This window comes from Mesoplodon densirostris, chromosome 10, assembly GCF_025265405.1.
Source record: "Mesoplodon densirostris isolate mMesDen1 chromosome 10, mMesDen1 primary haplotype, whole genome shotgun sequence".
Classification (NCBI taxonomy): domain Eukaryota; kingdom Metazoa; phylum Chordata; class Mammalia; order Artiodactyla; family Ziphiidae; genus Mesoplodon; species Mesoplodon densirostris.
The window spans coordinates 25,595,681-25,606,823 of record NC_082670.1 but is presented as its reverse complement, the minus strand read 5'-3'; positions in this window follow the sequence as shown (position 1 = coordinate 25,606,823).

Here is an 11,143-nt window from a genome sequence, read left to right as displayed (position 1 = left end):
AGCTATGCGTGTTGGAGGTTATTGTCTGCATTTGGTGAGGTAACACAAGAAAGACATGAGCTCAGGAAAGAGTAGGCAGGTTTGCAAACAAAAATGAAAGAGAATGAAGAGTCCAGAAATTCAGAGCCTTGCAAGGTTGGAAAAAAACAACTATTTCTATCCCCCCAAAGCAAAAGATACACTTGGAAAAGCCTCTGAGGTAGAAGTGCCCAGTAAAACCTTTCAACCAAATAAATTTCCTACAAGTGGAATCAAAATGAAGCATCTGGAAATCCCTTTACGTAGGTAAAAGGACTCAGAAAAAAACAGTGTAAGAGTAGAGTTCTAGTAAATCTACCATTAAATCAAGACAAGGAGAGTTACACTTGCCGTCACTATTTCAGATGCAGCCAAAGAGCATATTGGGGGGAAAACCTCCCAGCTGGGGGGAGCCAGCAACCACAAAGAGTACTGGGGAGGTGAGCCCTGCTCAAAAAGCAGAATCTGGGTCTGATCAAAGCACATCCCACATGCTCTGGCTAAGGGAGCCCCACAATGTTAGCCAAACAGGATTTCAAGGTTGTAACAGATCAAAACTATTGCGTGCATCTCCCATTCTTTCTCTCTCTAAATGGAAGTGTTTCATCCTAGTCTAAACTGACTGAGAGAGACCTTAAAAATTTTACAGGTTTTTCTGCTTATTTTCACTGTTTATCAGAGCTCTGACTCCTCATTAAAATAGCCAGTTAAACAATGTTATCATATAACAGGTTTAAAGAATATTGATAAAGAATTAAATGCAAAAAATAAATTATCACTATCTTATTATCATTATCATGCTTATTATCATTCACTATCTTATTCATCAAACAAAAGCTATTAGTATATAATTTACTTTAACTCCAGTCTTTTTTCTAAATGAAATTAAAACACGGCTTTCTAATTTCCCCAAAGCACTGATTTATTTATGTTAGAGTCAGACCCTCTGAATATGGGTTAAAACATTAGGTCAGAATGGCCTCAAAGCAATATGGCTTTTATTCCCAACCTTCTTGCAGCTCTCCTCCTCATCAAGCACAAAAATTCTTCCTCCTTTTAGGCTATTCAAACTAATTAAATATAAGGTTTATTTGCCTTTTCAGTCCCTAGATCATTTAGAAAGTCCATGTCCCATTCCCTTTCATAACCCTACTTCTCCATCCCCAATTGGAGAAAAAACATGGAGCATCCTTATAACTATAAAGCCACAGACCCTACAAATCCACGTAATTCTTTTTTTTCCCCCTTTTAATACAAATGACTGTTCCCAGTTTCAGGATTCTTTGCATCCATTACTTCATTTTTACCTATTTGCTTGAGTCAAATATTCAAACCCATTATGTACTTAATAGAACCTCCATAAAATCACACTCCATAGCAACCAATTCTTTTTTTTTTAAGGTCAACATATTTCCACCGTGAAAAGATTTTCAAGAACAAAACAGCTTTACTTTTGGGTTAAAAATCAGACTTCATTACAATGATTACTTTTCAGATGAAAATGCTGTGCCAGGGTCTTCATATGCTGATGTTTGTGGGCATAGGAATTATTTGGGGCTTAGACACAGAAGCCTTCTCTCTCTCTCTCTCCCTCCCATCCTCCCTCCTTCCCTCCCTCCCTCCCTCCGTGGGTGTGGGTGTGGGTGTATCTGTCTATTGTCTAAAAAACAGTGTAATTCCTGACCTTCTGATGAAAAGGTGAAGAATCTATGAAAGAGTTACAGGGGACAGAAATGAAGGGAGGGGATTGGAGGCAAAAGCTGAAAAAGAAGAAAAGTATCAGGTTGGGGGAAGACTTAGGAAAGCAGTTTCCCAGAGTGCTGCGTGAGAACCCTGGATGGAATAGGGTTGAGGTCACTGGAGAAAGTTCCAGATCAAAAGCAGAACCCCTCAATTCTGAATCTATTCTATGAACCGTGGAGCTATTTGCACCAGAATTTTATCTCCTTATTAACAAAAACACCATTTATTAAATGCCAACTCTGTGCCAGTCACCATGCTGGGTACTTAACATGGATAAGAAGAAGAAAAATAAAAGTAGTATCCATAAAAGAAGAAAATCATCATGACAGTTTCCTCCATCCAGGAGTGCCATGAACTTCATGTTAGACAAAATGGCACTTCTGTTTTGGAGAGAACTTATCTTAGGCCTTTTTGGAAGCACAAAGATAGAGCCTATCTCTATCCAGGGTAAACACAGAGAGGGAAGTTCTATTCTTCCACGGTGGAAACAGAGAAGGAAATCACTACACATCCAAATAACAAGAACTTGGGTTATCACCAGAGAGAAGAGAAATGGAAAGAGATGACAGTTAGAAACTTCAGTAGCTGACACAGCAAGGGAACTTTAAAGAGTCATGAGCCTAGTATTCAAATTGTTTCCATGTCTACATTGTGCCTTAATTCTCTTCCATTATTACTACTCCTAAAATAAAATTCTTTACGTGCAAAACAGTCCTATGATGTCCACACAGCAGCAAAGAGATGTGGAAAGAAAAGGCAGCCTCAGGAAAGGAAGCAGCAGAAATGGGTCAACAAGAATTTGGAATGAGAAAGTAAGCACCAGCCCCACCCCTGCCATCTAGCTTGCTAGAACCTGGGAGCTTGTTAAAAAGGCAGAATCTCAGCTGATCGTCGTTAACCAGACTTATCGTGGTGATCATTTCACAATATATACAAATATAGAATCATTGTTTTATACCTGAAACTAATATAACATGTCAATTACACCTCAATTTGAAAAAAGAAAAAATAGCAAAGTTTGCATTAGAAGAAAATAGATAATAAATATGTGAAAAAAAACCCAGTTTAACCTCAAAAGCAATCAAAGTAATGCAAACTAAAATAGAATTCCATATTTAGGTTGTCAAACTGGCATAGATTTTTAACCATGAATATTAATAGGAGAATAGGAAAAAGGGGCACTTTCAGGTATTACAGCTGAAGAGTGTATTGGTACAACTTTTGTAAGGTATTTAATAATATGAAGCAAAAACCTAAAAAAAAAAAATGTTCTACCCCTGGGAATTGTTCTAAAGAAATAGAGAAGTACCCAAAGATCCACATACAAGGATATTCAGTGTGGGAAAATTGAAAACACCCTAGATTTCTAACAGTAGAATAATGTTGATAGTTCAGTGAATTGTTAGCATGTATATATGATAAAACCTATGTAGCCACTAGAAATTGCTTTCCAAGAAAACTTAATAACTTTAATAAATACCTTTTTTGTAATGATTTTTGAAAATATTAAGATACGGTTCTTCATATAAAGCATGACATTCCTTTGATGTAGATACAAACACACTATGTACATGTATATGTATATTTGTATGTGTGTGTATATGTGTAAATAAATGTACGCTCAGAAAAAAGCCTGAAAATATATGCAAAAAATAAATGCAGAATCTCGGGCCCTCACCCCAAACCTATTGAATCAGACTCTGCCTTTTTAAAAGATTTCCAAGTGATTCTCATCCCATGAAAGTCTGGGCTGCACTGCTTTAGGGAACATTAAAGAAAGTGCGGGATTTCCTATAAAATTACAGCAGGGCTCCCTGGATACATTCCGTTTTCTGAAGCTGAGAAATTGAGAGTCAAGTACACTTGAAAAGTGATTGGGATAAGAAAATCAGAGCCTTAAATCTCAGAGCTGCACTCTCTCGAGGCTAAGAACCATACACCTCTTCTACTCTGCAAGGCTCCTTGGCAAGGGTGGGGATGGAGAGACCAGGATATTGAGGTCCTTCCATGTCAAAATTCAGCAGCAGCTGCTTTGGGTTCACCTGATCAAGCCACCCACAGGCGAGCTACAGGCAACTCAGGGTTTCGTGCAGACTTTCACTTACTCATCAGCCAAGCTATTCAATAATTTCCTGCATCGAGGTGAATGGAATTAGTCAACTGACTACCAGAGCGCCATGCCCAGGGAAAGCCCAAGTGGGTGTCTGTCAAATGCTGTCCCGTGTTACTGGCTTCCTCCCACGAAAACCCTCAGCTGTTTCCACCAGGGTTGTACAGGAACCAGGGATCAGCAACGTTTGCTCCTGGACTTTCCCCCCAGTCCCATGCTGACAACCCACAAAGTTCTGGGGTGGTGAACTGGGGTGGAGGGTCTTGCCCCAGAAAGATGAGCTTGCACTCTACTCTTGCCTCTGGGTTGGATGACCAATTCCTTAGACATTGGCCTAAATCTGATGCATGGCCCCAACCTAGTTTGTAAAAGGAAGTCACCTTCCCAAACCTTCCGCAGGAAAGAACCTCATTTTCCAGCTTCTGCTCCACAAAATGTGTTGTATTTCTGAGGCCTCATCCTCTGCAGACCAGGTCCTTTTTCCTGGAAAGTTCATTTCAGTTCTTCTGCTCATTTAGGCTCTACTCAACCTCCTGGACTGTTCTTCAAAGTCTGTCTCCTCTGACCCAAAACCCACTAGTGTCTGTCCCTCTTCTGAACTCTCCACTTGCTCTCGTGGAATTTCATTTAGCAATTACTAGAGACAACTTTTCTGCTGTCCACTTGAACAGCTATTTGTATGTGCTTTGGCTTTTTAAGTTTTCAAAATGCTTGTTCCTAATCTGCTCTCTGGATCTTAAACTCTTTAAAGGAAACACCCGTGGCTTCTGCACACCCCCATCCCAGCAAGTACACTACCCATGGCTGGTGCTCAGTGAATACTTACTCACTTGACCCGATTTAATTTAATGTTCATACTAAGTTCTTAGTATGAACATTAATTAATTTCTTCTTCCACCCAGTTTCTCCCTAAAGAGGGGGATCAGAATACACCACCACAAAAGGTGCCACTTTGGCATAAGGATTAATTTGAGCTGAAGGCAACTGAGAGACAGCAGACTCAGGAAAAGCTCTCCGCCCTCCCCCTTTCTGTCTAAAAACCAGGCATAAATTTCCTTTTGTAAAGGTAACAATTTTCCATTTGTAAAGGAAGTTTACATATTAGAAAGAGGGGGGCAACTCTTATGCATGGAAAAGGCACTAACTTGAGTCTGCATAATAAACCTTACTAAATAACCCTTATCTTTGATTAGCTTCCCCCATATACTTACCTTCCCTTAATCTACTTCCCCTAGAAGTTCAACACTCCCTCCTTCCTTTGTCTAGTTAACTATCCACAGTTTATGACTCTTTGTTAAAATGGTATCTAAGCTGCTGGGTCTAACTGCTTCTTTGAATCTTCACTTCTTTTCTACAAAGGGCTCTATATGCATACATAATAAATTCTTTCTCTGGTAATCTGGTTTTGTCAGTTTAATTTGCAGGACCACAGGGACAAAACCCAAGAGGGTAGAGGAGAAAGTTTTTCCCCTCCTTCATTACTTTCAGTTCCTAATAGATCAGATAACTTTTTAAAAATCTTACTTAAAGGGAGATACTTTGGAGAAAAGAAAACTTACAGACACAGAATATTATTTTCAAGTATTTAGAAAATTTTTAAAAGGGAGAGGGATTGGACAGTCACCAGAAGGTCACACTAAAGTTTGATAAACATATGGTAGTGACATTCCAGAGAGGAATGGTACATCAGGGGGCTCTGTTTGAACGGGACCATCTCCAACTTCTCTTCCAATTTGGGGATCCTATGAAAACCAAAAAAATATGTATTGATTTTTTTTTTTTTTTTTTGCAGTTCACGGGCCTGTCACTGTTGTGGCCTCTCCCGTTGCGGAGCACAGGCTCCCGACGCGCGGGCTCGGCGGCCATGGCTCACGGGCCCAGCCGCTCCGCGGCATGTGGGATCTTCCCGGACCGGGGCACGAACCCGTGTCCCCTGCATCGGCAGGTGGACTCAACCACTGCGCCACCAGGGAAGCCCTGTACTGATATTTTAATTAAACACACCCACAATCTCAGTCTTAGGAGTAGAGGTGTGTGTGAGTGCACACATATGTGTGAGTGTTTTTGTGTGTGCATATCCGTGGGAGATAGGGAGTAACATAGCTTCAGTTTTTTCCGCTTTCTCTGGAAAGCAGTCGCATGACTCAATTCGAATAATTGTGTGTCATCACTGCATGTTTCCCATGAAAATATAGGTTAAGAAGAGAATAAAATGGAGGGGAGGAGGACCAGAAAGAAAGGCACTGAAACCACCACACTTCTGAGAAATGTGTCACTTTCACTCATGCGTGGACTGACTCAGAAGGACGAATGAATCTCGGGGTTCTCCTACTGTTCCTAGAAACGCTGTAGAACGACAGGATGACATGGGTTTCCCGTGAGAGGCAGTTCTTCATCCTTGCTGAGGCAAGGGGATGAAGGACGCATGAAGGAGAAGGTGGAGGAGAAGGAAATCAATAGAGAGAAGAGGGGAGGGAGGCGTGAAGGAGAGCGGAAGGGGCAGAGCAGAGAGCCAGTGCCCCCAGTGGGCGGGGCCCGCCCCCGTGCTGCTGCGCTGCGCTTCTCCAGCTGGAGATCAAAGGAAGGTAGCGGGAAAGGACATGAAGGGAAAACGAGGACTCTGAGAAGGTTCTTGGCCGTGCAGACCTGAGGACTCATCTGAACTGGAGAGACGGCTTCCTGTAAATCGCACACGACCATGTCCATCACGCAGGTTTTATGCCAAGCAAGGAACCAGAGGGGACCCCACTGCTGACTTCCCTGTCCTGTGACCCTCTCACAGCCACAGGTGTCCAGAGCACCCCTTCACCTAGCACCCAGGTTAGAGTAGCCATTAAGACAAGGGAGATGACTCTTTCTCTTTGCTTTCTGACTCCATCATGGCTTTCCGGAGTAATCTGCTCCAAGCCTCTTGCCGATCAGGGCGTTGGATGGTTTTCCTACAGACAGACCCGGCGGGGGAGCCCTGCCTGGACCCAGGCTTCTTGACTCACCCTAGTCTCCACCTGCAAATAAAGGGATCCCTCTCTCCAGCTCTTCCAGGGCCATTTTTCTCTTTAACAAAATGCTGCTAGGGGAGGAAAATAATTATAATATTAATAGCCTTACATGGTAGATAAAGCCACACAGCTTACAAAGCATTTTCATGTCCACAATTTTATCTGATTCACACAACAAACCCATAAATCTCTCCATTTCACAGGTTAAGAAATTGAGACGGAGTGCATGGAAACTGTCCAAAGCCACACAGCTATTAAATAGCAGAGCTGAAATTCAAACCCAGGGCTTCGATTCTGAGCCCGGAGAAGGATAAATAACTTTCTCCAGATGCAGGCTGGAGAAAATTTGAAACACAGGCACCCAGGCCATGGTGGACAGTGAAGAGTTGTCAGAGGACCAGACTTGCAGGGTGAGCAGCATCTTCCAAGCGACACCTGCCCTGGAGTCAGGACACCTGGGCCACTCTGCCCATCCTTTGAAGAGGATGGGAAATGAAACCAGTCTTCTATTTTGTTTTAATTCTGAACACTTTTTAGCCTTTGCACATTGTCTTACACACATTTATCGGTGTTTTAACACGATAAATGAACAAGCAGCCAGATGGTTTCAATGACAGCTCTTAAGATGCCTCACTCTACCAACTTTTTACCTCTGGTTCTCAAAGATTATATAGTGGTAGAAAGTTGCCTTTTCTGCATTTGCTATGTGTAATGATAGGAAGAATTTCTAAGCCACTTACATATCACTGAATTGCAAGTGTTACTGAAGGTGTGATATGAGAAGTGAATGGTATGAGATCATAAAAATTAATTTCAAATTCTAACCAGAGTAAATTTGGCAATTTTAAAAAGGTGAGAGTGGGAGTGGAAATGATATCCAATAAACTGTAATGGAAAAGAATATGAAAAAGAGTGTATAGGGACTTCCCTGGTGGTCCAGTGGTTAGGACTCCACGCTTCCACTGCAGGGGGCACGGGTTCAATCTCTGGTCAGGGAACTAAGATCCTGTAAGCCACATGGCACAGCCAAAAAAATAAAAGAAAAAGAATGTAAATATATGTATAACTGAATACTGTGCTGTACAGCAGAAATTAACACAACATTGTAAATCAACAATACTTCAATAAAATTTAAAACAAAAATCAAATGGCCCTGGGTTTGGATCTAGAATCCACCATCAACTAGCCATGAGACCCTGGGCAAACTATGTAATCTTACTCTAAACCTATTCCCTCCTCTGTAAAATTCGGATCATAAAACCCACCTCACAGGATTGCAGGGAAGATTTATTGAGATAATTTATGTGGTGCCTAGTCTATAGTAAGCCCTTAACCACGACAGTTGTTGTTAGCAGGGCCAACCCCTTCTCACCTGTCCCAATCACCAAGTGCACAAAGAAGCTGTTTCTGGGAGTCAGAGTTTGCTTGGGAGCTTGGAACAGCATGCCTAGGTTAACTCTAACTTGCTTAGTTTTTTTTTTTTTTACCATCAAAGTTCAACGCGACAGGTTGAATTTCTGCACTTCTTCTGTAGTCAGATTTTTAGAAATCTGACTCTCAGTTCAAAGTTTTAAAACTACTAATCCCTAAATTCCTGTTGTGTATGAATCTCAGTCTCAAAACACCTGATCTGTAACTTGCCAATGCCACTGGATATGTTGTGAAGTGTCACCTTTAAAACTGGTTTTAAAGTTCACCAAAAGTAAATTATAGTAGTTATATTAGGGTGGTAAGATAATTTTTTGTTCTCTGTTTTCCTAAATACTCCATGTTGTTTTATTAGTCATAATTATAGTTTTTAAAAATAGAACTATGCCCATAGTTCTAAATTCCAACTTTAGGCTATATTTTTGGAGATTTTACCAGCTCTGTCATCGCTCTCATTCAGGACTCCATCTACTTAAATTAGTAGAATAGCAGCACGAGCTGACTTTTCTATGTCAAGGTTAAATGTTGGAAACTTAAATGTAAGAAGGCTTAGCTTGCTACAAAAGTACTTGCTGGGAGAACTATTATCAGAAGGGTAATTCTTAGCAGAGGCTAATATCCTCCTACAGGCTATGGAAAAATACTCAGAATTTCACAGTAAAAATATTTAGGAAAAGAATTTAGAATCTTAGTTCTCTCCCTTGAGGAATAACTGAAGAGAATGAGGTAGGATTCCATGCTGGTTAATAATGGACCAGGCAGAAAACAGCATTCATCACCAAGGCAGCAGGCCCAAAAAAGAAAAGGAACTAGGTTTATATTTCAGCAAATTAAAATGGGGTTAAACAAAAATTAATTTTATTCTAAATTTTTTCTAAGAATTAAATACAATTCCTTGAGATAATTGGAAACATACTGGAGTTCCACCCACAAAATCAAGAAGCACAGATATTACTATCCTCAAAAAGTATGTTTAACAGGATGATTGACTCATTCTGACCTGCCTGCCAGGGCTAACGTGTCTTCTGCGTAGAATTGACACTGGGTGTCTCATGTATTACCAGAAGGGACCTCAGAAATCACCTAGTTCAACCACCTCCTTTTCCAGGTAAAGAAACCAACAGGGAAGCGGCTTGGCCAGCCTGGCACGTTAATCACTTACTGCCAGAAAGGAACTCAAACGCAGGGCCCCTGCTGCCCAGCACAGGGCTCACTTTCTCTGCCAGCGTTAGGTTCTTCTGGGGAGATTTCCTGCGCATCCAGAACCAGGGCAAAACGCCCCACCTCCCCTCTCCCCTCCTGGGGAGCAGAAGTGGTGGCACGTGGCTCCTGGGGAGGGCGAGGAGAAGCTGCGGGGAGGGAAGGACTCAGAGCTGGTGTGAGGATGGAACAGCCGGGCAGCCAGCACACAGGTGACCCTGGCACCTGCCTGATTCCACGAACCACACCCTCTGGGGAAACTTCACCCCAGGAATTCTGGAGTCAGTAGGACAACTGGTGTAGTTTGAAAACTCAGGGAAAATGAGAAGAGGACAACCTATTGATTCTTTGGTTTCGGGGAGCCCTTCTCCTCTTTTTCTTCCTCCTCCTTGTTGCCCTGATGACCCCACCTTGCAGGGCTTTTCTGAGGCCTGAGGTGACACTGCCCACCCTGGGCAGGCTTCTGTCCCTGGGAGACGGCTCAAGAGCCCACTGTCACAAGCCGAGGCAGGGGTCCTCCCTGCAAGACGGGCCTGAGTCAGAGCCACAGGGACCATCGAGGAAAGCGTGGAAAGGCAGGGAAGGGAACCGAGCTCAGGGATTCAACAAGGGGAAACCGTTTTAAACGGTTTTGATCACAGGATTGTGGGCTTCTTAAAACACATCAAAATGAATCACTTCGTTTTAGTGAAACCAGGAATTTGAGGTGATAATGGCAGTACCATGGAGTATTTCCCTGCCGGCTAGCACCTACCAGCTGCCCTCAGTCACCTCACAAGAACCCTGCAAAGGCAGGAATTATCCCCATTTTACAGATGAATTAACCAGCAGTTCAACACTTGAAGTTATTCAGTAAGCGGCCGAGGACTAGATTCCAGCCACACTTACCAACTGTCTGTTTTGACAACTCTCTCATACTGACACTTGGTTTATCCAGGAGGGTTAAAGAATAAGCATAAAAATTTTCAAGATACAACTGATTTCTCAAAGCCCCACAAATTATTTGAACTCTTTCAGATGGCAAACCTAAATGGAAACAGACTTCTCTTTTGGAGAGAAGCACGTGGATGAGGAAGCGTGTATTTTTTTTTCCCCCGGTGAATCGGGGCCACCACTGTGATCTCTGCAAAGCCACAGTGATGCCCTCAGGGGGCACTGACCCACAGACCAGTTCACCCCTGCCCAGCAGCCTCGTTCACGTCCCTGCAGCAGGAAGAGGGGGCCTCTGGACAATGAGTACGAATATTTCCTTTAAATGCTTAGCAACCTTCTTATGTTGCTATAAGTTGGGAAACAACACACACAAGTTTTTAGAAGGTCAACGTGAAGATTCACTGAGTTCCCAACAGTCAGGTTATTTAGTACAATTGACATCCCTTTTGACGACTGAATACACAGTGCTACCTTCCGTTCTTGGGGCTAAACGTGGCATTACAGCTGTGGCTGAATCCGGTGTGCACCTAATTACTCTCCCACCCTGTGCCTCAGTTTCTTCAGGTGTGAAGGAGAGAGGACAAAAGTCCTATTGACAAAGCGTTTGGCCTTTCTGGAAATGCTCATCTGGGGGGACCCTAAAAGCCGCTAGCTCTTCTTCCTACGGCACCCCATCGGAAGCTTCTGCCTCTTCCTGAAACCCTCCCTCACG